Source organism: Pagrus major, chromosome 15, assembly GCF_040436345.1.
Source record: "Pagrus major chromosome 15, Pma_NU_1.0".
In the NCBI taxonomy this organism is placed as follows: Eukaryota; Metazoa; Chordata; class Actinopteri; order Spariformes; family Sparidae; genus Pagrus; species Pagrus major.
In genome coordinates, this window is record NC_133229.1 from 5,803,487 (window position 1) to 5,825,564 (window position 22,078).

Sequence of the window (22,078 nt, forward strand, 5' to 3'; positions counted from 1 at the left end):
TGTTAGCATGTTTTCAAGAAATAAAAAATAAAAAACATGAATAACAGACATCTTTTTAGACATGTGGCCAAAGATAGATTTTTCCACAAAGTCACAGTTGCATTCCTCTGCCTTCTGGTTTCACACTAAGTCAGTCTGTTATGATGCAGGGGTGTATTTGCAGGGCATCGTGGTGAATTCCTCAATTCAGAGCTGGTTGGTACTTGATACTACAGGTGGGTGCAGGCGTGCAGTCATTCATCTTCTACATGTACATGAGAGAAAAACCTGTTCATGTACAGATATTGTCTTCATGTCCAATAACTATAGTGGAAGTGAAGTGATATTTCGAGGACTGCAGGAGTTGTTGAGAAAGGAATGGGCTATGAAATTGCTGTGGTGGATCTGTCATGTGCTGTTATATGGAGCCTTGTAAACTCCATGGCTGGGCCTGTGGCCTGGAAGTGATCTGATTCTGATCGGAGCACAATGGCACTTTCCCTCAGAATTGAGGAATTTTTACACAGAGTTGTGTTTTGCTGGACTTGTGGTGCCTAATAATCTCCCTCCTCTCATTCTGTCTCTACTTTGCCTCTCCCCTTATTTTTTCTCTCCCTTTCTCCCTGGGTGAGGTGAAATAGCCTATAACCCCAGCCCAGAGTTTCTTTTGCATGGAATGGTAATGAGGAGCAGATGTGAGATTAAAATGCTTTGACTCGCTTTATGACATATGATGACTGGTCTCGAGAGCTCTGTAAAAGACCCGTGAACTGATGAAATATCTCCTGGACAGCTCCGAACTGCAACGTGTGGGAATTAGATCATCTATTGACAACTCCAATGGGAATTTTAGGCCATAGTATAACTTTTGCCTTGGTTTGTCTTTTAAGTGATTGATACAAGGATTCTTCTTCTCTACATCGGAGCAGGTGTACATTAAGTAATACATAATCTAATATGTTTATTACCGTATTTCTAAACCCACATGCTGTGCAGATTTAAACTAATCTTCACTGTAAAAAGGTTAAAACGTTTCTTTTTGAACAAAGCCCTCTTGGCCGGTTGAAGCCGTGAAATCACTTGTGTTGTAGATGTTAGCGTTCAGGCGTGGACCTCAAAATTACAGTCAGCCGTCTTCTGGTTTGTATTTCAGCTGTTCGTTAAACTGCCAACAGTAAGTCAAAAAGCAGCAGAGCCTCTGCACCTACACAGTTCAACACCATCACGGTTATTTAGCTCTCCTCCGGGCTTCTTCTCCCCATAAATTCACCTTCCATTTGTGCTACATCACTTGCACTATTGCCCAGTCACCTGTCATTGCGTGCCTAAGCCAAGGATAGCTGAGCCTGACTGAACCAGCTGAGGACCCAAATAACAGATGTGACACACATCTTGCAACAGAAACATGAGTTTTTAATGTCCAACCTACGTGTTCGCCAAACGCTATTCTTTTTGTCTGACGTTGCTGTGCAGTGATGAATTGTATTCTTCTCACTGACTTTCTGGTATCTGTTTGTTCTGGAATGTGTTTGAGGATGAATGTGTCCGTAATAGTTTGTCCTGTCCGGAGGTGCTGTGCCAATGAAAACAGAGGCTCTTGCTTCACAGAGCGCTGATAAGTATGTCATCCTGGTCCAGCGTGGAGAATCACAGTCTGATGACATGTACAGACTCTTCTGCTCCAGCTCGGCTTGTTTTACTGTGTCGTGTAGTGCTGCTGTTGAGTTTAGGCGAGGGTGACTAACAATTAGCTTCCATTAGACAACAGATCATGTTAGCATTCCTAGCTAACATTACTGTTTGATAGGGAAGACATAAATTAATTTTCAAATATGTGAAAGTGAAAAAGCACTGGATGTTATGAAACAGTAAGGTTAGCTTGGAAGCACTTGAATGCTAATGTTAGCTGTTGTCTAATGGTAGCAAATCAGATGTCCTACATTTATACAACTGCTACTACTGGAGCACAGCAGTATAACATAATCCCACCCTGAGCATGACGTCAGAGGGAATTTGGCCGCACTGTAATTTTTTTCTGAGTCAATCCCAAACAGCCTTTCTGCTGTAAATACCCATTAAAGCACCAAATCTGTGTTAATCCACAGCCGCAAATAGTCCCCAACAAATGCATTAATTTGCCTGTTTGCTTCCAGTTGTTTCAGGAAATCACTTTTTTTTCTTTAGTTTCTGACCTGCTTTTAATATTCACCTCAGCTGGAACCAACAGGCGTGTGCCACAGATGTGCCGGGCAAGTTATATAAAAATATTGAGAGACAGACTAACACATCTTTTGGAGGTTTTGGATCGTTTTGACACAGAGAAAATTACAGCGCAAACACACCTGCATAATTCTGTAAATATTTGTGCACACCACAAGCATCCGTCCATCATGTGACGGTACTTTGCACTGAATTGTTTTCATTAGAGGCTTGAAAATAAAATAACCTCCATTTTCATTTATTGTGTTGAAGAGATGTCTACTGAAGCTAACGTGTTAACCAGCTAGTTTAACCCACCCGTCTAGTAATACCTGTCTCCGGTGCCCATTCCAGTGCCACTGGTTCTCCTCGGCCCCTGGGCCTGAAAACCTCCTCCTCCAGGTGGTTCAGAGCTCCAACCAACCAACCAAGCCTCCCCCAGTGCTCCGAGCTCCCAGTCCAGGCATAGATTGGGAAACTAGCTGCACGGCTAACTGAGCTAACGTGCTACATTTAGCAGTAAGCAGGTTTCTCTGGTGATATGTTGCCCCCTGTTTATTTGGATTATGAAATTGAGGCAGCCAATTCTTACAAGTTGCTCCTTTAAAATCACCTTACGTCTGCCAAAACTATTTTTTAGCAGGTGAAGGAGATCTACTGAAGGATTTAGACACTGGTGGATCGACCCATCAGTCCCTTTAAGTCACTGTCGTTGATGGTTTCACTGCCACTTCTCATTGCTTAGTTTAATTGAATAGCTGCGGTTCCAGAAGTGTTTATGAATTACTGAAATGTAAGCCCATTTTTCTTGTTATAACATGTTAATATTGGAAACACAGTGCGGAGGCTCGCGGCCGTGCTGAGAGAATGATTTTTCAGGGAACTCTTGGTAGTTGAGTGAAAGCCACAGGCCTGGCAGCAGCTGCCCAGCGCTCCCCGTCATGGGGACAGAGGTGTTATGTAAACTGGCTTTTATTCGGAAAATGAGGTCGCTCCCCCAGTTATGAGCAGAATGCCCCTCGCTGCCACGCTTTGGCTCCCTTCCAAGATGTCTTCCACTTGCACTCATGATTTGGTTCTGCTCGGTGGACTTAATCCTCTCAACAGTTGGCCCTCGCCTCTGATTCGAGTGATCAAAATGATGCATTGAATGACATCTTCTTGCGATGTCTCCCTGTAGAAAGATTAACTCATGGAAAATGTCTTTGCTGGAATGCAGGTTTGTGGGTATGTGGGGGCGGCTGCTGCTGGTGTGTGTGTTTTATGTGTGTCTCTGAGCTGCAGTGGACTCCTGAGTTACATTCCCCTGGTTCACTGTCTCACAATTATATAGTTCCCTCCACGTGTTTTTTTTAAATTCTTCTGGGAAATTTCTGATATTATGAAACTGGTAGAATACTTATTTTTATAAGAGCTTAGAAGCCAGAAATGACCGGCGTGACGTCCATCACTACTTCTGTTTTCACCCTTTGCCTATTTCTGTTGAAGAGTGACAATCAAAGTGAAACTGTGTTAATCTGTTCATCTGAACTGTCGTCTCATTGTGAATCAAGTGTTACTACATCCTGACTGGAGCAAAGGGATGCGTGACTCAACAGGTAACAGTGATCACTAGTGTGCACCTTTCAGATCTCCTTCAACAGCACACTGCAGACTTTTGCACATTTCCTGGTGAAAACTCTGCACATTACTGTTTCATTTAAATAACATATTTTACATATTGTTATTGTATTCTTCATATTTTATATTTTATATTTATGCTTCTTGAGTTACAGTACTTGCTTTTTGTCTTTATATTTATTCTCTACTATATTTATTGTTATGCACCACCAACATCTATTAAAAAAAAACAAAACTGTTCAAACTTTAGCAGAAATGCGCCCGCTCGCTTTCTTTCCATGAGTTGGATGAGAAGATTATTTGTTGATCAATATATTTTAATGAATTTCAGAAATGTGCTATAACGTGTTAAGATGTAAATTAGTAAGCTTTACAGGGCCGAGCCTGGCTAGCTGCTTCCCCTTGTTTCCAGTCTTTGTGCTAAGCTAAGTAACCCGCTGCTGCCTGTAGCCTCATACTTAAAGCTGCTGTAAGTATTGTTGTGCTTTTAACTAACTTCCTGTCCATTTTTGCAATTAGTGATCCCCCTCCCTCTGCACATTCAGGGACAGGTAGGACCACCTTGTCATGGAGTTCTCTGTCCTGATTGGATAAAGTGGGCAGGGATACCTCTTGGATTGCATAAGTGGAGGGAGAAGAGACATTGGTGTACTGACCAAACACTCTTACTATTTGAATAAAGAGGTATTTAATATTTATTTTAGTAAAATATATAACTTCAACAGTTTTAATGAGAGCAGTATCACTCTGAGCTACAGCTCCACTCTGCATGTCTCCCAAAATGCTGAACTTTTGCTTTAAGGAAAACTGTAGCGATGAAAGAAACTTTGTTTATGTTATGTGATATTTTCCATTGTGTTTATAGCATCGATAAATAAATACAGCTGAAAAAGCCAGTGATGGTGCACAGATTAGTGTTTTTTGGCAAGCTGTGACATAAATTAGATTAATAAAACTTTAATCCAGCGACTGCACTGGAATGTTCTTTGTGTTCACATCTGCAAATAAAGAAAAGAAGCATCAGTGTTGATCAGAAACACATGCAGCTCATTGATCACATGCAGAGTGCTTCTTTATGCAGCAGGATAATGTGGCTTTTGTTCCGTTATGGTGGCTGAATGTGTGTATATACAGTATCTCTGTAGTGATATCTGACTTCACATGGTGTTTACAGCGAGTGGATCAAAACGTGTCCTGTGTGAGACACATGCTGACAAGTTACTGTACTCCGCTTCCTGTTTGAGTACAAGTGCTGACATTTCCTCTCACCCCAGTCACTGTCTCTCAGTGGAGCCTGTGAAACGGTCATGTCTGTGTCTCCTCCAGCATGCATCTGATGTGTGTCTGTGACCATATGCCAGTTACTGCGATGGACCTCACACCTCACGCGATGGTAATTGTCCTTTGTGACAAATGGTCACCATAATCTCCCATAACAGCGTCGACACCTGAGACCTGAGGCGAGCCGTGAAGCGACGGCCTCTTCACACCAGAGTAATCCTCACACTTTGAGTAATGTGTGACTTACCAAAATGTGCTTTTCCTTCGGTTGTGTTGTGAAACTTAATGACTTGTCATTACTGCAGCCCACTTTGTCTAAAACAACAAACATCTGTGGTTGTTGTTGTTCTGACTATTTGGTTTGAATCTTGCAGTGTTTGCTTTTGACGGAGCAGTGATCCTTTTTCCGAGTCGGTTGGCAGTCATGCTGGGATAATTGTATTTTAATGTTTCAGTTTGTTTTTGTACTAGGCGACGGCGGATAATGTGTCAAACACACATCGCAAGTTTGTAATTTGCCGGTGTTACATCTCCACAGAGCGCCTCCGTCCGTGTGCTTCACTCTTGGAAAACAATTTTGGACCTGTGTGGGCACACCCAATTTCCTGATGTGTAATGGCTTAATTGAATCAGGTCGAGGCCTGTAGATGTGTTCCGCCTTTCCAGCTTGTAATCACTACTCTACCTTTTCTCTGTCACATTTATTCAGAGCAAGATTTCAGGGGATGTGGAATAAAATAAACAGTCTCTGTAGGGAACAAACAGACTTAATGAAAAACTTTGGAGAAAATTCTGCATGCAATCAAACAGAAGATGCTTGAAGGAGACCAGCAGCACCATGAAATATCTTTCAGTTTTTATTCAAACTAAATACGACCAATATGTTTTTTCTGATACCGATACTGATACCGATTATTAGTAATCAAGGGGACTAAGAACTGATGTTTGGAAGATATAGACAATTGCAATAAAAGTAATTATCTAGGTGTCAAGTACATTTCTCATGTACTGTACTTTTGAGGTACTTGTATACTTCAGTATTTCCATTTTCTGCTACTTTATACTTCTACTTCACTTTATTTTGGTGGGAAATATTATACTACTTGATTACTTAAGTTACTAGTTATTTTACAGATTACATGCTGCTTCACAGCCAAAGAAGAACATTTTTAAATTTATAACACACTGATGAATTCAGAAAAATGCTGAAGTGAATATGAATGTTACTTTTACACAAGTAATATTCATATGGGTGACTTTTAATTTTACCAAAGTAAAATTTGAACACGATATCTTTACTTTTACTCAAGTATGACTTTTGAGTACTTTAAACAACAGAGTACTCAAACACTGAACGTACAACTTTGAGGTTCTTTACTTCAGTATTTCCATCCTCTGCTGCTTTATAGTTCCACTCCACTACATTAAGTGATAACTTTAGTTACTGTTTAATTTAGTTACATTGCAGATTCAGAGGCCATTACTGATGTTGAACCAATCAGATGATACTGTGGGCGGGAGATTGAGTGAGACCACAGAGGTGTGTGCTGACTATCGGCCCTGATAATCGGTCCATCCTGAATACAAAGTTTCTTGAGATGAACATTTGCAGAAGGAGGGTCGGTTACCACACTCACATGTGGCGTGCTCCCATAGTGTTTACTGTTTCAGATGTAACAGTTAATCAGAAACAGTTTAGGAGTCTTACTTGTGGCTAACTGAGGAAAGCGCTGTCTCATCCACTTCACCAAGGTCATTTTAAAGCAACACTTTGCTTCACAAACTGGTCTGTAGCTTCCTGTAAAATCCACATTATGCATTCGACAAAAGAATTCCTGCATCTAAAGTCCAGTTTAATATTCCTGTGTGCAGCTTCTCTCCCACATTCAGCCTCTGGCAAAACATTTGTCAACTCTTGTATTGGAGACATGCCGTTAAACTTTTTGAAATAGCTTGCTAGCCCTCTTTGATGGTTATTTCAGCGCTGATTATTCAATAGTTCAACAGATTATGTGGGTTTAACGTAGCTGGAGACGTTAGCTGTCCCCTGGAGGCTAATGTTCCTGGGAGGAGAGGGAACATAGATCCTACATCTGTCCTTTAAATTTCCTAATCTCTATTTTACCAACCTCCTGCCTTCGCTGAAATATATCTGTAGGGGAATCGAGTATTTAAATCTTCCTCCGCCTCCACCAGCTGTTTTCTGTATTCTTGTCTTTGTTTCAGTCTCCCTCTCTTTATATGCCTCCCGCAGTTTGTTAACCCTGTCGATAAACAGTCTTTCAACACCGCAGTCACACTTCAACATTTGTCATTAGAGAATGCTTCACATTTTGCCCCCATGATCTCTCCACCCTGGGGCCAGTTCTGACATGGCTGCAGTTATTTGTCGAGGCAGTTGGGACATGTCGCCGTCATGTCACGGAGCACTGAGTTTATCTGTGTCAGACACGGGGATGGTATTGTCTGAAAGCCTGAGAGGAGCACAAGAGCCGAGAGACAGCAGAAGGGGAGTGAAGGCACTTCCCCTGAAAGGAAATCAAAGTTAAAAGCATGATAAAAGTGCGGTTTCCTGCCAGCTGGTTTGTGTTCTGTACAGAAATCCCATTCTTCCTCTCAGATTTTGCTGAGGCAACAATCACACCACTTCCTGTTTTGGTAACCGTGACACCTCTAACCCCATCTCTGGGAGGCGGCACACTGCTACATTTACTATAGTCAGGTAAACTTATAGCTGCTCTCTGATTCAGCGATGAAATGAGGTGGAGGCTCCAAACTGCATCAGGAGAAAGCTGCATAAAGACACAATATACCATCTACAGACTTAGTGTCAGCTTAACCTAAATTAAAACATACAGTTGAGCTTGTTTTAGGTGAAGCTAAGCTGACAGTAAGTCCTTCCTTTCCCACTCAGACTGGGGTGTTTTGTTTTGCTTAGATGATTCTATTTATTTTGTGGAGTTTCTTATATAATCCCACTTATATGAATCTCTTTCCTGTCATACTGCTGAGCCAGCACTGTGGAACGAAGGCTGGAGTTAATAAAAGAAAATAAACAATAATGTGTTTTGGGCCAGTTGCTCGTCACATTGCTTTACTGTATGTAAGCTCGGCTTTGCAGCATGAGAAACCAGGTCACTGCTCATTTTCAGTTCTAGTCTCTTTATATTCTACTGCTTTTATTTTCCTTTATGTCTTATAGTACCTCAGCACTCACCCTTTAAAAATGTTACCTTTCTATTCTCACTTCAGAAGCCAAAACATCTGGAATATGTTAGATATAAGAACATTAATCACACTAAAGGATGATGGTAAGTCTCTTGTACAGGTACAACTCTTTGGCTTGTGGTCTGAACACAGTGACAGTGTTGTGGGTGTCAGCAGCCGTACAGTGAGGCCCCAGGAACCAGAACAGGATGGTTCGCCTCTCACTGAGTGAGGAGGGAGGGATCAGGGGGGTCAAAGGTCAGATTTTCACTACAGCATGATGTCCTGTTAGCACACCAGGGCCAAATGGGTTTTGTTAGCTCATGCTAAATGCTTTTGTTTTCGAATGTAACCTCCTCTGGTAAATCACATATCATCACATGAGTGTTGTCAACCACTCTGGACAACTCTGACAAACATACTATATACATTATCATCAATATTATCAATATGTTGAATCTTGAGAATGATCTCATTCTAAAAACACTAAAATCTTTGCATTGTTTAGATGTTGATGCAACAAGATTCAACGGTTAACTGTTTAAATATTTCGTTGATTGACAGAAAATAACTCAGACAACTTTTCTGATAATTGATTGATAGTTTTAGCCTCTTTAATGCTTTCAGTTTTTCAAATATGACAATTTGTGGCATTTCCTGGTTTTTCACACTGTAAAATTGTCTATTTTTGAGATTTGAACTGTAGGTTATACTTATAAGCAATTTTAAGATGTGAATTTTTGATGGATCCATAATGAAAATAATGTTTATTTTCATCCGTTGATGTATCTATTTGGATTTAGATGATTTGGCCCCTGTGGATCTTGTTTATTTCTCATAGCGCTGAATAAACGTAACATCTTTTAAAACAGACAAACACAGCTAACTGGAAGTGAATCTGATTAAGACGGTTTACATGAAGTGTCACATTATTTTCCACACCCTGACAGTCACCATGAACTTGTCTTTTTCCACTGTCACTCATTAGCAAGCTCAGAAAGGTAGAGTGAAACGGACTTCAGACTGGATTTGAGTTCCACACACCACCAGCAAAAGACTCAGACATCCACATCAGACCGGCAACTTTCGTGCTTATCTCCTCTGGTCGATCGCTATGTGGTCGAACTAATCGCTCCTCGTAGCGGCACCGATTCTTGTCACATGTGAACAACAGAGATTCTTCCGTGATATGAGACAGACGGACAGAGGGGACGGACAACCAGACGGACAGGCAGGGACACTGTGAGGCTGCAAGTGCTGGCACACAGAACTGGATTTGGTGTCAAGAGATCAGGGACTGACACTGCTGGCTTTGTGTTGTGCTTGAATGGGCACCTTAGGGAGAGACTGCGGTTCTGAATGGGCACCATTGGGGAAAGCCCAAGTGGTGGGAATGGAGGCTGGTAATTAAGGCAGTCATTGTATGTCTGTAGGATCTGTTAGACAGAGAGGTCAGGAAGGCAGGCCTGTATTGTTCCCCCAGCAGGGCCCTCACTGCATCACAGTGGTGCGTCAGACTCAAGTATGTTTGGATAGAGCTTTGGATCTTACAGAGGAAAAAAAAGAATTACAACAAACCACACAGGCGGTCCTATACAGTCATCTTGTCTATATGTCAACATATAGGGGCCTCCTCTGTGGTCTTGATTTTGCAACTGTTTTTTTTTCTCTGTCTTTTTATGTTCAAGTATCTTGAAGTCCTTCTCTGGCAGGCAACCCAGGAATCAAGACTGTGTTAACCATAGATTAAGACATGGATGTGGTCAATATGTGACGTCACAGGCGTGTGTATACTTAGTAGACATGAGCTACGTGTGCACAAAGTTCTAATTACTTTGTACAAGTTAAAATCAATTCTTGAAATGCAAACACCAAGTCTTTAAAAGTTTAAAAGAAGTTTCTTCTTCCAACAGGAAATGGGAGCTTTTCTTTCGTGCATGCATCCCTACCCCAGCCTTACAAACTGATGATTAGTTGGTTTGTGTACACCGCATCCATGACAATGCATATAGCTGACAGTGACAGTGAGTAGGAGTGAGGCTGTGCATCAAAAACTGCCGCAAAAACCCAAATCAAGATGTATATTCCAATTGTGGTGTATACATGTTCAAAGAACGTTCCCAAAACCAGAATGGTATTGCTGTATTTCATATTTCTCAGTCGGAAAATATGATCCTCGTAATAAGCCCTAATTTTGAATATCAAAATGAAACGAACTGTTTACACGACCTCTATAACATTTGGAATATTGTCATATCTGGAAAAATTGTGGAATATTAATGTACATGTAAACGTAGCGAATGTTAAAGATATATGTAGAGTGTGTACTTAAAGAAGCAGAAATTGTAGGAGGGAGGTTCAGTCGTTTGAAACATGTTCTGTCTGACCATTTTTGAAAAAATACACATATTGTGCCTTTATCTTATGGAAAACTGATCCCTGCATGCAAGATTGTTTGGAAGGATGAATAATAGATTGTTAGACAGAGAGAAATGATCAGAGTTGTGTATCTTGGTAACAAAGGTACATCTTTTGAAAACATTATCCTAAAACATCCTCTCACTCCCTATTTCCTGTCTGCCTCCTCACTGTCAAACTGTCCAATAAAGGGAAAAATGGCAAAAAAAGGAGAAAGAATTAAATTAACCCTGTACCACTTGCTGCACTTGCAGGATTTCAGCCCACGGTACAATGTTTAGACTGCTAATACCATGGAAAGTCAAATGAATATAAACATGCAACACAGACTTGCGTTCTCTTTAACTCAAACCTAATTGTAGGTCCTATTTTTTTCACAAAACTCATGCAGTGCCTCGGTAACGTCCAATTGAAAATAGATTTCGGTGACTGCCCCTTTACTTACTGTAAAAAAAAAAATAACCTGCATTTCACTCAGAAGCTTTTTCTGTCCCTCCTCTCTTTCTGTAGTCTGTCGGGAAGTTTCTGGCAGGGATGAGGGCTGGGGGGAGGTGCACCAACATGGGAATGTTTTTACTGGATGACCCCTGATCTTCCTTCCAGTCCCAGCGAAGGCTCTGAAGGCCCTGCGCCTGTCTCTGCTCTAACACTCACACAGACAGGTTACCAAAGACTGAGAGTGACTGTCCTGTGAAAAGATAAGGCTTATCAGGGATGCTGGAGACATCCTGTATGAGACAGACACCCATCCTCCCTGTGAAAAACAGATGACACTACCTGTCAACATATTTTATTCTTGAGGAGTTATACAGAGAAAGAACCTTTATAGCGAGAAACCATATAGGGCCATAGGTCCGATATAGCATTGACACCAAGAGACACTGAGATTAGCAACACACGTGTACAGTATGTCTGGCGGAGTGGCTTACAGAAATACACACACACACACAAACACACACATATAAAGACATCAACCCACATACACACAACTACAGGCATTACATGCAAACATAGACAACAGCAGCAGTGTGATCGTCCTGTGGCAGATGACGAGATGTTTTGTGCACCTCTGTATGCTCCAATCCAACGCTCAACCTGCTCTTGTCATTCACTGGTGTGGTAACCCAACGCTGCTGTGCAGCTGCACAGCTCGTTGGGCTTAGTGGGACCGGAGCTAAGTCCAAGGCTACGAGAGGGCAGGGGCGAAATTCACACCCACGGTCCCACTTAGCATTAGCCCTTAACGCCCTGTAAATATGGTAAGTGTAGCAGTATGGTAAACTTATCTTAATGTCTGTGAAAAGAGGCAGCTTCCACGTCAAGCTAGTGCGTTGGCGGAGCTGAGCTTTCGGGTTCAACCGGGACAGATTCCACAAGTCCAGGCCCAGTTGGCCCGGATTTGTGTTTTCTATGAATGAAGCATGAAGACAGAGAAAGGATTCTGTCAAAAACATCAGCTTAAAAACAAGAGAGTGTTATTGGTATGAAGGAAAACACCCACATGCTTGACTCTCAGGGGTATCCATCAGTCATCCAAGAACATGACACCGAGATCCGTGGCCGATTAGGGAAGCCGGGTTGTGGAAATCTAGGAATCTGGGAATAGGGTTTTGGCAAAGAGCGCGCTGGCATGGTGATATGCGTCTGCAGCTGTCTTGGACATGAATGACATGGGTCTGTTACTGAGGAGAAAAACCTTGACATGCACACACATGCACACATATGCACACACACACACTGGGGCACTGGTCTGCTGGGGCACAATCATTATATTTTAGTGAGTAATTTCCTTGAAAATAAAAACCCTGTCATTATTTGGTCAGCCAAAATCAAACATAAGCATATTAACTGTCATAACATTGAAATCAGCTCGTTACAGCAACTCATAATACAAGACCTCCACCTCCAGTTTATCAAAACAAGCAGATATTGCAGGTCACCAAATTTCATTTGTAAGCAAAAACATCATTAAAGATGACTTAGCAGAGATTTGTTTTGATCTAAATCAACAGATCAGCATATTGACGTCAACTTTGCCAATTTCTTCTTCACAGCAATTGAATGTTACATTGTGTCCTACTACTTGACCTTTCTACTAAAGTCTAAAAAATCTATTGGCAAAAACACATGGATGTGAAGCAATCGCTTAAATAACCGTATCACTGTTGTGCCAGTAATGACAGGAAAGTTCACCGTCGAGTGTAAAATTGCGATTATAAAACAAAATAAAAGATATAATCAAAATGTGTTCATGTTGTTGGGCAAATGCTCTAAAAAAAACCAAAAAAAAACAAACCTTTTGATAATGTTATCAGTTTCCCTGGAAATACATGGGGTCTGACTACAAACTGGAGAATTGCATTGCTAGTTTGTTTTTTCCATGTAAAGATTTAGCTACTAAGTAGACCCGTAATGGGGTATGACTAATAACTTCAGTGTAATGAAACCGAGTTTACTTCTTCAGCAAGCAGCCAGAGTAACAAGCTAGCAACAGAGACGATTTGTAGTCCCTGCTTAGTCAGCAAGCTAACTTGAGTGAACGTTACTGCTTTCTAGAGATTGCGAGACATCCCAAACTGAACAAATACCTCACATATATACACCAAAATACTTAGCTAGCTCAATCTTGTTGTAACTAAGATATCTGCTGAATTTTAGTTCTGTCCATGGACAGATTTAGCCGCTACGAGGGTCACATTTGTTTGCTATTTATTCTATTTAAGAAGGACAAATGCAAATAAATTGAATCCATAACAATATTATGATCCAGCAGACTCTTCTTGTAAATACCCTTCAGCAATTTTCCTCGGTTGGGATTGGTGACATTTAAAAGTACAAAATACCTTTTTTGATGGTTTCTGGCTTCAGCCTCTTCACTTATCTACCAGACTGACAGCTGTGGGATGTTTTATCTTTGGAACAGCTGTCTTGATTTACCTTTTCCCTGCGTGATATCTCAGCATGTCAAAGAACAGACTAAACATAAGTGATATGCCCGGTACTGTCAGAGAAAATGTTAGGATCGTTACAGACAGCATTTTGTGTGTGTGTGTGTGTGTGTGTGCATATATGTGTGTGCACGAGCGCTCTGTGGCATCATTCTCTTCCAGTAGAAACACACACATACAGTACACAGACACACACATACACAATCACAGTGCACTTACTCTGCCAAGCAGAGGCCCTTTCCTAGAATGAACTATTTTGGCGTCTCCATGGAGCTGGAAATGGACTTGTGGTTATTCTTTAAAACAGTTTGAGTGGTTGTCCTCTGGAAATCCTCCCCTCTGTATCACAGTGAGATAACAGACCAGTTTATGAAGGCTTTGGATCACAGCGGTCAAACCCAGAAACCCACAAGGGAAAAACTTGTGACCCTGAGTGTCACTGCTCCCTCAAAGATATTTAGCTCCAGGTCATTTTAGAAGCATCACTGTCCACCTTATTAAGACTGTGCTGTCGATATTTGTTGCACTGCTTTGTGATCCCTTCAGGAAGTGATGCCTGTTAGGATTGAAGCTTCCAAATAGCTGTGGATTTGATTATATACGGAGAGTGTTGTGGTTCTTGTCAGCATCACACATCATTTCACTCTCCTCTGTCTCTGTATTCCACCTGCCGGAGGATAAATGCAGCAAAATACTTTACGACAGCACAAATGCCTCATGGGCATATTTGGCGTGGAAACAACCGGGATGTGCTATTGTGAGTAAACCGCTTTTTATAGTGTAATGAAATGTCAAGCACTTATGAATAGCTCAAATAAAGAGCTTCTAGAATATGAGACCTTTTTTTAAGAATAGCAGCCTGACCCACATGGGTGCAGAGCAGGTTCAGACGGGCGAGTGACCGACTGCTGATGGGAAACTTGAAGGAGAATTCATATCTAGTGAGCTCACATACCATTCGATGACTAATACATATTTGTCTTTGAGTCTATTTTTTCAAATACATTTCCACATTATAGACTGACAGTTGTATTTAAAGTGTTTTATTTATATGTGCATGTATGTATTTTGCACCCAGTCAGAGGAAAGTGTTAGAAATAGCTTATTGCTTCTATGCTTGTCATCACGCTTTCAATGAATGAGTAAGCTGAAGCTTTAATACTTATTTTCCTGTATGAAACTCGGTAATATAAACCAGTGGATATGGACAGATTATGTGACATTACAAAATTAGTTGAGTCATTAGACATTTTCACTATATTCTGACTTTTTCAGGCTAACGATGAATTGCTTGATCAATAAAATTAGCAGCAGATTAATCAATAATGAAAGACAAAGTTAGGCCTGATTCAGTGTGTGAGCGGTGGCTTAAAAAAGCAAAGACAAAATGAAGAGTGTGAAGTGTTTTCAGGACAAAAACCTTTGCAGCAAATACTTAAGTGATAATTTCTTCATATTGTGCTGCTGATATTGGTTTTATCACCCGCAACATTTGTTTTGAGACAATTTACCCCCCTGGTGTTAAACTGTGTATTTGTGTGAGAAAAAGTTCATTTTAAATGTCAAGTGTGTATAATTTAGTGGCAACTAGTGGTATGGTTACAGATTACAACCAATTGAACGCACCTCCGAAGGCCCTTTCTAGAGACAGTGCTTGGTTTGTCTGTTCTGGGCTACTGAGGAAACACAGCGGTACAACATGGCGGACTCTTTGGAAGAGGATCCTTTACTTCTGTAGATATAAAAGGCTTATTCTAAGGTAACACAATTATTATATTATGTTTAAACATTAAAGCAACATTATGTAGAAATTGGCATTTTGTGCGATTTGGGTGCAACAACATTGTCTTAAATTCAAATCCCAGGTCTGTAACAGTTTGTCAGATGTAATGTAGCTGCTAACTACTAACAAAGCTCATTACGTCATGACAACGTTATGTGTTGAAACTTGTATCTTGAAGTTAACATGTATGTAACACTGTGATCCGACCCTCTCACTGAAGTTACATAGTGCAGAAACAAGGGATACGGGGGCGGAGTGGCTGAGATATAGACACCATTCACCCTGTTACAAGACACTGTACCATCAACATGATTTTGAAGCTGTTATTTTAAGGTAAAAAAGTTGCATGATGTTGCTTTAATATGAATATTATATCCATTTCTGCCATTAGAGCCCCCCAAATCCTTCACACTGAACCTTTACATCGGTGGGACATGCATATGTGTGCTTTCTGGAACAAATGTTAGTGCGTGCACTAACCCAAGTGTGTGTGATAGAGGTTGTGAGCTGTACACGATTGTGTAATGCTGCGGTTTATATTTAGTGACAACTGTACGAGATAAGAATGCTTATCTCAGCAGTTGTAGAGTTGGAGCTGTGGAGCAGCAGGAGGAATACGAGGCAGTTAAAAGCCACAGTGATCCCCACATTGTGGCGAACACACGACACTAAGTCTCTGAAATATCTCATTACACATGTAGCGGCACATACTGTTTGTTGAGTTAAAGATTGTAAGCACAGTTTAGAATGAACAATGATAAAATACATGGCTTTCAACATGCTGTCTTTTTCTTTTCTGCTGCAGCAGGTTGGAGCTGCTGCCCTCTGTGGTGTGTTTACAGGCATCAAAGAGTTCACTTAAGTGTGAGGTTCAGTGTTTGAGCGTTCCATGAACCACATCTTGGAGCTTTCAGCTGCATTAAAAAAAACCAAACCACATGATTAATAGATATATGGTTACTCAAACACTATTATGAAAAGTTCAGGAAATATTTCCCTGTCGTGTCTCAGAGATGGATCAGCCATGATTGATGCTTTGATCTGTTTTGATGTTTCACAGAGGAGAGCCAGTTCTCAGGTCGAAACCACATCCAGGTTCCTGCCTCTCCCCCTTGTAGCATTCAGCAGACCGCTACGGCTAGCACGCTAACTGAAACCACATTAAAGCAATTAGAAGTCTTATCAGAAATGCTACGGTTAATGAGCAAACCAAACAAAAACTCCAAAAGACTCAAAGCTAACATTGTGGACTGAACCCCTTCCGCTGTATCTGTAAATCTATCTCTTTCTGAACTGCAGCCAAACCAAATAGAGATCCTGAGATGAGGACACGAGAGCAGACACAGATATGCGCACGGACTCGCTCACATGCACGCGGAAATGCAATACACACGGGTTTTTCGGGGCCGGTTTGGTGTTCTTGTGTTGCTCTCTGAGTGATGTCCTGGGGGATGCGGAGAGGCAGAGCGGGGCCTGAGCTCCTCCGCTGCTCCTTTGTTTACACTGATGGTTTCCAGATGCTAGCCAGTGATCGGAGCGCTACGGAACGCTGGGGGAGCAGCCCAGCAGTTTGGGGCTCGAGCCAGCAGGCCAGGATTAAGGCAGCTCTATCTGGGATACTTGAAAAACACAGCTTAGCTTTGTAATAACTTTGCAATTGTTTCCAAAGGTGGAAAGCGTTTGAGAAAAGATCTTAAATAACACAGTGTCACAAACATTGTCCTCATTATTTTGGGGCCAACACATGCAATGACGTCTTTGGTCATTAAATGTAATCATTAGTCACAAAATGTAGACTTGGATTAATTGCATCTGACTTACATTAGCATATTTGTTTTACTCAGTGATGTGATTGTGGCTGTGGCCTGTGGCAGCATGAGCGCATTGTCTGTCTCTTCTCTGCAGCTCCGCTTGTGGCGAGATTGTTTTTACAGACTGAGCATTGTGCTCAAGCGAGGGGGCAAATTTATCACTTAAACAGCACACCTGTTCCTCCCGTCACTTTCAGCCTCGGCCACTTTTCTTTACAGGCATTAGAAAGAGACAGCTGCACCAGCAAAGGAGCCGTCCAGAGAGAGAGGGAGAGAGAGGTGAGAAAGATGGCAGTGAAAAAAAAAGGGGGAGACGCACAAGAAAACAGTGGCTGTATTTAGAGCTTGTAGTGCATGGTGGGATTGATAAATAGCCCCCATAATGCACCTGGCTGAGGTTCTGGCACGGGTTTGGGGCTGTTTAGTCCAGCAGCGGAAACAGCCGATAAAAAAAATGCTTGTTCTGTGTGCAGTGAGACACAGCTGAGGTGGTGACAGTGTCATTCTTGTCAGAGACTTGAAGCGGTGGCCATCTGCACGCCCTCACTTGGCCCTCAGTTCTGACTAACAGGCTGAGGACTGCACTCTCAGATCTTTATTCTTTTAGTTGCTGTGATGTTAGATAACGTGAGCAGTGATGGGCAAAGAAAAGGAAGATTTAACCAAGACACAGTTTTGGGAAAAGTCCTTCTGAATGAGCAGGATCAAAGAGCTGTTGTGTTACCCACACAGGATAATGAGATGTGTGAAAGAATGTGACTATTTTGCATATTTTTCATGTTTCCCACCAGAATGGCCTTGATGTGGTCGACCCCAACCAAACCGTGCACTGAGAATTGTTGCACAAGTATTATTTGTCCCAAATGACCCGACAAATGCTGCGCTCCTTCTGGTGTGGTCTGACAAACAGCCTCGGGCTTTACAGTGCACCTCTCTCTTTTGAATGGGAGGCTTATGCTGTGAGTCACTGACCTGCCTGGGTCTGTGATCACGTAACTCTACGGTGCAGTGATGGGAAGATAAAATCATGTGGAAGAAACTCACACAAGCCTCGTCATCCCTCTTCTCAAACGTTTAGGTTTATTTGAAGACATTTTAAACATTCAGATACTGCATTATTCATACATTGCTGAGCCTGAGACCCTGCTGCCCAAATCCAGATCATAAAGTGGTTTCAAACAATTACTACCAAGCATTTTCCAAAGCCTCAACGTTGTTTTACCCTCCAAATCCCTTGTTTTCTCAAAGAAGCGGACAAACCGCTGAATGGCATGTGACATTAGCATAAAAACCCAAGCCTCACTGTCAGCACTGTCTCTTTGTGTTTGTTGTCTGTGGGCAACATATGGAGCCCAGATCAACTGTAGGTATATGTCCGAAAGTATGAAATCCCACATCCACAACCTTGAAAGTCTTTCAGAATAGTTCCTCTTAAGTTTGGCTTGGAAGGGACGTCTAATATTAAAACCAAGGCTAACCTATCCCATTGCTGGAGACAGAGGATTAAGGGTTCAGGTTTTTGGGGGCGAGTGTCTGAGAGTGTACAGTCTGGTATCTGTCCAGTGGTCATTACTCTTAGTTTGGAATGTAGGAACAACACAAATGCAAGATCACCTTTAGGCCCCAGACAGCGGTCTGGACCACATTTTTCCCAGTGGTCAGTAATAGACATCTTTGTACGATTTACACTGGAGCAGAATTACAAGATGGTTTTGTGGCAAAATGATATTCAAACTGCAATTTCAGAGGTGGATGCCTTGGCTGCATACCTTTTGATCAATTTCACGGTATTAACTGAATTACCCTGAAATTGAGAGACGTCGCAGTGGGTGTTGTCTAGACCGGGATAGCTCGTTTTTTTTAAGCGCACCTCTTCAGATTCAGATTCAGTACCTGCAACAGGACGCAAGCTTCAAATTCCTAATATCTGTGTTTGTAAAACATATGTGTCTTTAAAATTGACCCTCCAGAGAATTCACATTCCTCCACATGATAATGAGTCCAATCTTCTATAGTTGTGGCCAGAGCTATAGTACAGCGGCTAGTTAACGCTGTTTTATCCCCCACCTCTCTCTCTCTCTGTGTCTCTGAAATGTATGGCCTAATTGAAAGCAGAGCAGTGATTTTACGACGGCTCTCAGTGTTTCTCGTGTTCTGCCCCTATGGAGGCCATCTGCTTTGGATTTAGATTTCTTCCTCCCTCTCTTTTCTCTCTTTCTCTCAGTTTCTCCTTTTCTTTCTCCACCCTCCTGAGAGGGGCTGATTTGGAGGGTCTCTCCACACTTGGCTCGGGCGACTGCGGGGCTTGTGGTATTTGTCCACTTTTCTTTCTCTTGCTTGTGTTTTATGTGATTCTCGGGCAGCAGGTTTTTAGACCCCCTTTATTACAGAATCCTTCTCAGTGTTTCTCCTGTTTCTGTTCATCGTGTTCTCTCGCGTCTCATTCTCGTCTCCCTCTTGGTTTTACTGTCTCTCGCACAGCTCTGTTTATTCTATTTATTGCAGTTTGTGAGCTCATTAATCCTGCGATATAAGCCAAAGAATGATCTGTGTCCTTGTAGAAGGACTAAACTCTTGAGTGGGAGTAATGCAGGAAACCGAGACTTTCCAGTCGGGTCTCAAGAGTGTATGAAAACCTGTGGATGTGGAATTAGTTGACAGTGTGTGTGTGTGTGTGTGTGTCAGGGGGAGAGAGAGAGTGTCATTGTGTGTGGCCGTGTTTTGCGTACAGATTGCATCAGTGAATGTGTGTATCACATGTGTGTATATGCTTCATTTAACAGTTCACTGACCCGTAGAGTGCGTGCATGTGTGTTTGATATGATGAGTCCCTGCTGTGATCTGGACCAGAGGAGGATGGAGTCAACGAGTTGTGCTTATGGAGCTACCCCGTCTCCTCTGTGGACACTGTATCCTACACACCCACACCCACACCCACACTGACCCTTATCTCAACAGCTCAAGCCTCGGGGACATAAACAAACATTGACTCGACGCAAGCCAGCACTGTCAAAGTGATATGACAAACACCAACGACACAGACGCCATCAGCCAATTCACTGTTTCAGAGCTTAGCTTCCACTTTGAGGACGCCTAAAACGCTCTAAATGGCTCAGATGTGTCCATTACCCTGGCATGAGCTCGAATGGCTTTATTTGTAGAGAGCAAAGGAAAACAAAACACATCCTCCTGTGCAGGCTCATCACCACAGTGTTGTGTGGTGTGATGACGCAGTTCCATTAAATTAGTCATTGTGCTGTGTGTATTGTGAATGGTTTGTAAATGTTGCTTTAAAGGCAGCAAAGCATGGTCATTTTCCTGGAAATCAAACCTCACTCAAACATTTACCCAGGTCATTCTAGTGTTTACATCTGAGGGCGGTGATTTCTAATCCGATGCACCGATGTAACTGTAAAAACAGGCCCTTTATGTACAGTATGTTTGTATGTATGTGAAGAAACCCAACGCTTCCATCATTAGCTTCTGCTGTAAATCTAGCTTTCTTAGCCTGCCTCTGTTGGCAGCAGTGGCACAACAGTCCAGATGTTATTGTGACATTTGTTCCCACGTGTTTGGGCATTCATGGGAATGTGCAAAACTAACTGCGGCTGTAGAGTTTATGAATTCAGAGAATCATCTAAGACCTCCAGGAGAGGCAACTTGATGCAATGGACTGACCGCAGTGTGAGTATAATACTCTCATTTGTAACTCCAAATGTCCAAATAGGTTTGGGGTTATTTTGCAGTTGTGTAATCTGAATGTGCATGTGCAGTATGAAAGGCAGAGGTGACATATTTTGCAGAGGGAATTGGTTCGTTACCTCTGCCAAGAGGTTATGTTTCAACCCGTGTCCATTTTTTGGTTGGTTGGTTTGTTAGCAGCATTACACAAAAACTACTGAACAGAATTCCACAAAACCTGGATGGAGGACGGGTCTCATCACAGGATAGACCCCATTAACTTTTTGGTGCAGATCCGGATAAAGGACAGATCCAGGATTTTTTCCTCACTTTCTTCAGCATCGCAAGATAGGGCATCTATGAGTGAGTTCTAGATCTGGTCAAGCAGTTAAGGGTGGTTTAAAGGTGCAATATGTAAGAATTTTTGTTTCAAACATTCAAAACATATCTAAAATAAAATTATCAACAGAATGTGAGAGAATAACAGTTGTGACTTTATGACTTCTGTGTATTGTGTTGAAAAGCATGTTCAGCATGCTAACCAGCTAGCCCATCCCAGTCCAGAGCTCCTGTGCTAGCAGTGTGAACACAGACACTTCCCTGGTCCAGACTGCTAACTGAGCTAACTGGCTAACGGCAGATACAGTTGGCAGCAGATAGCAGTTACTCTGGTGATGTTGCACCTTTAAAGTGTAGAGTGGTACAAGGCTATCAAGTTTGTTATTGGACTAGGCTTGATTGAATTAAAGGGGACTGTTGGGCCTTGGCAGAGGTATGCACTCTACTAGGTGGCATTCAAGTGCAAGCCAAAACTTATTTTACCAACTTACAGTCTGTATTTAAATTTATCAACTGGTGATTATTTTAATTATTGATAAATCTGCATTGTTTTTCAATTTGTGGTTTTATCTATTAAATGTCAGACAATAAAGAATGCCTATTAAAATCTCCCAGAGCTCAAAGTGCCACATATAAACAGCCTGTCAGATCTTTACCCAAATACATTCACTTTAGTATCATACAAGACAAAGAAAAGCTTCAAAACTGTTTTCTTTAAAGATATACTGATTAATCCTTTGGAAAGAACTGACCAACCCTAATAGTCATTACATTACATCTACTTTTTCATCTGGATTAGATAGAAAGCCCAT

The 22,078-nt window shown here is 41.8% G+C and overlaps 1 protein-coding gene across 1 annotated transcript in view; it reads left to right on the forward strand.

The window, feature by feature from the left end:
* The window catches only part of zcchc24 (zinc finger, CCHC domain containing 24), a 37,359-nt gene that overhangs the window by 4,701 nt on the left and 10,580 nt on the right, over positions 1 to 22,078 (forward strand). The window lies entirely within an intron of this gene.